The sequence below is a fragment of the Echinops telfairi genome, unplaced genomic scaffold (assembly GCF_000313985.2).
Source record: "Echinops telfairi isolate 266 unplaced genomic scaffold, ASM31398v2 ScPeMD7_18;HRSCAF=68, whole genome shotgun sequence".
Lineage (NCBI taxonomy): Eukaryota > Metazoa > Chordata > Mammalia > Afrosoricida > Tenrecidae > Echinops > Echinops telfairi.
This window is the reverse complement of record NW_022103915.1, coordinates 31,158,981-31,162,878: the sequence shown is the minus strand read 5'-3', so window position 1 is coordinate 31,162,878 and position 3,898 is coordinate 31,158,981. Positions and strand designations below refer to the sequence as shown.

Here is a 3,898-nt window from a genome sequence, read left to right as displayed (position 1 = left end):
ATGCTGACTGCAAGGCCAGCGGTTCTTGAAGAGAAACACAGGGCGCTCTACTCCCGGAAAGAGTTCTAGTTTCTACCCTGTCCTCTAGGGTCGCTATGAGCTTCGCCTGGGTGGCAGTTTGGGTTTGGGGGAGCCTGGTGGTAACTTCTTGGGCTGTCCAGCACAGCACGCGGGCAGCAGTTCCACACCACCCAGCTGCTCTGAGAGAGAAAAGGACTTTCAGGGTCAAAACCCCAAGGGGCAGTTTCAAGTCTGTCCTTTAGCTTCCCCACGAGTCGAAACTGACTTGACCGCAGCAGTAGGGTTGGTTGGCTGTTCCAGAGTTGGGAGGGTGGGTGGGGGGAGACAGGGGAGGTCAGCTGGGCAAAGCCCACTCGTTGTACTTTCTGCTTTCCATGCCCCATCCCCTCCACGCACCTGGCGGCCGCGGCCGTTTTGCATTGCGCCTCCAGGAGGGGTCCGTGCCCAGAGGACGGTTGCACCTGAAGTCCATCACCAACGTTCTACTTAAGGGTGATTGGTGTGCCGCTGCCCCCGCGCCTGCTCCTGCCCTCCCCCTGCCCTCTGGCGGTCCAGCTCATTTTGCACAACTAGGGACAGACGGAAAGCCACAGCGGGGGCTGCTTTGCCTATCAAGTGTTTCTGGAGGCCAGAAGAGAAGAGGGGTGTTCCACACCCACACCTCCTCCTACCTCTTTGGAGGAGAGGGAGGACTGAGATAAGGTGGAGCAGGGTGGGACTGGGGAGAGCCGGTTGGGTGGGATAGTTCAGGCTCTGGGGAGGTAGGGCTGTACACGAGGAAACGTGGTAAATCTGGACGCTGTGTTGGAAGGTGTCTGGATTTGGCTGTTCCTGCTGTGTGTACTCAGGCAAGTCGACTTTAACTTTCTGGACCTCAATTTCCTTATCTGTAAAATGGCTGGGGCGCGCCAAGCTTCAGGAATCCACGTGTTTCTGGTTAGTATGTGTATTGCCCGGGTGGTAGAATCACGCCGGTTAGGAGAGCTCTGGCGTCAACCAGCTTTGGCTTTATCCTTTCGTTTAATCGCTCTGTGGTCTGGGGAGTGACTTAATCTAACGCCTGGAGCCTCCCATCTCCTCAGGCTGGAAATGGCAATAGCGGCTCCTTGCAGTTGGTGCTGGTGCGATGAGAGTCCAGGAAGAGACAAAATCGCCCCGGGAAAGCCCGAAAGCCAAAAGCTCTCTGCTCGTGGTGCTAGGACAGCAAGAATTGCACAGTTTAAAATGTTACTCTCTAAATTTTCCTGAGCGTTGGATGGGATTGTCGAAGGTGGTCGATGGTGGTCATGTTCATGATTTTGTTCGCAAAGTATCTAGCAGTCCACTCTGCAGTCAAAACCCGAAACCAGCCCCCCAATCCAGCGTTTAGCTGTTGGGGTGATTGCCCAGAATGAAAATGCTCTTTTGTTCTTTGGGGCTCTGTTTTTTATAATAAAAGAGGACTTGTTTTACCTAAGGACTTTTTAACCTCAGGCAGTTTATCCTCTTGGTCCGTAAGGAACCAAACTTAAAAACAAAGAAACAACCAAAAGCAGTAAATATAAAGTGTATAAAAGATTAATGGATGCAAAACCCACTTCCAGGTTCAAATAACAGGTCCTCTCTGAGTCCGAATAGATTCCATAGCAGTGCACGAGAACTCTCCTAGATTTGCACACATCACACATTTTTTAAAGTTTGGAAATGTTTTCAAAGGTGATTATGATTATCCATTTTTACTTTTTTGAAAAAGACGTTCTTTTTGGGTTATCCAGTAAAATTCTGGTGGTGGCCCTTCAGAGCTTTTGAAACTTTTTTTTAACTTTGCTGAAACAAAATTTACATTCAGTGAACACATCCCTTGTAGTTGGACAGCTGAATGAGTTGGCAGATGTGTACATTGAAATACAGGACTGAATCCCTGAGGCTAATCTAGACAGCAAAGATGTGAGAACCCAAAAGTAGGAATGGGCCCCTTTCTCATTTAAACGGGGTGTCCATAAAGGGTTACTACTCAGTTTTGCAATTCAACGCTGGAAAGGTTGCCGTAATTAGGATGTTTAGCCGGTCTTGTTAAAGGTGTCTGTTTAAACAGGAAGAGCTGATCACAGGCTGGCAAGAGCATCTGGCTTCTACAGGCTCCACCACTTATGTGACCTTGGGCAAATTAGCTCAACCTTGATTTGCCTCTGCTTTCTCACCTGTAAATCCAGGGCTAATCTTTACCGACCTAAAAGTTAGGTAAGTTGGATTAACAGTAAAATGCTTAGGACAGTGCATGGAAGATAGCTGATTGTCACTGTACAGCGGCTAGGGGCTTGTGGGTGGGGGAAACCTCTTTGTTGTAGAGCCATCATTCTCAAAACTTTTTGCCTTTTGTTAGGGTTTCTGTATACACTTAAAAATGGGAGAGCCCCGAAGAGTTTTTGTTCGTATAGCTTATGTCTAGCAACATACACTGTATTTGAAATGAAAAGAGAAATTTAGAGTATATTAGCATTTTAAAGTAACCATAATCCTGTTACACAGCCACATAACTCTCATTTAAAATGAAAAATAACTATCTTCTAGAACAAAAGCAATGGGGAAAGTGAATTATTTTGCTTTTTTTTTTTTAACAACGTCTAGGAAGTAGCTTCTCCTATCTGCTTCTACATTTAATTTGTTGAGATGTTTTGATTGAGATATACAAAGAAAAAAATCCAACTTTATCACAAATTCATTTTTAAAATTTCTGGGTGGTAAAGAAAAGGAGCCACTCTGCCATCCTTTTTCACCACATTAACATACCTTCAGGGCAGGAGAAGCCTTTTAATACCCTTTTCTGTGGCCCTTCTGTGAGAGGGAGACACAAGTCACATCTGGGATCTCAAAGCTTAGTTGTAATGTGAAATGTAAATCCAAATCCAGGAACTTTTTGTACCCTAGTTATGTTAGATCCCTTTGGTCTCACTAATACTTTAATAAATTATTACCTGTCCTCAGGCTTTGGCTATTTTTAAAAAAAGGATCACTGATTACCCCTTCCAAATGTTCAGAATTCCACGAAAACATTTACACTTGTTAACATTTGTGACTTGTTAACTGATTTCACCCAAAGAGCTTTTTTTTTAAGCACCTGGGAAACTGTCAAGCTTCACTGTAGTGTGGTGTTTCCCAGAGTGCTAATTCTCAAATGACACAGCAAAATGTATCCTGGGTAGTAAATACTTATGTCGAATTTTCTTTGAAGGGACAGGCTCACTCAACTCATTTTCAAGAATATTGTCTACCAAATATACCCAAGTCTAAATGGCAATGTCTGTCTGTCAAGGAAAAATGGTATTCTATGAAAAAAGGCAGCTAGTTCCCTATCTGGCCTCAAATAACCTCATGAGTGAGGCAGTCAACTTGCTTGAGTATGTAGGTAAAGTGCTTTCAAGCTGAACGCTGAAAATAACGGGGTTTCCTAAAATAAACAAATTGTACTGTTTCATTATGGAATCTGTAAAAATGGCTTTAAAAGAAGGGCGGTATATGGTGGCTTTTAGGAGGTTTTCATGCTGTTACCTTGGTTTGTGCTCAAGTAACTTTTACTAAATGTTGATATTGTGGGGAAGAGTAAATAATTTAGTATTAATACAGTTTAGTAATAGTATAGAAACTCACTGCCATTGAGTCATTGCTGATGTGTAGTGACGCCCTGTGGGCCTCTGAGACTGTAATTGTTTATGGGTGTGGAAAGCCCAGTCTCTCTCTCTCTAAAATTTATTATTCATTGGGAGATAATTTATTATTCATTGGGAGATTTGCACACGTCACAAATTTTTTAAAGTTTGGAAATGTTTTCAAAGGTGATTATGATTATCCATTTTTACTTTTTTGAAAAAGACTTTCTTTTTGGGTTATCCGGTAAAAT

General features: G+C 43.6%; 1 protein-coding gene across 2 annotated transcripts in view; it reads left to right on the top strand.

Moving 5' to 3' along the window:
• Nucleotides 1-568: 568 nt before the first annotated feature.
• VRTN (vertebrae development associated) overlaps nt 569-3,898 on the top strand; it is a 10,253-nt gene continuing 6,923 nt past the window's right edge. Inside the window, exon 1 of one of the 2 annotated variants that reach the window (XM_045288125.1) lies at nt 569-723. The gene's annotated coding sequence lies outside the window, so the exon portion shown is untranslated. Of the gene's footprint in view, nt 870-3,898 lie in introns of both variants that reach the window. The other variant, XM_004698712.2, reaches the window with a different exon arrangement.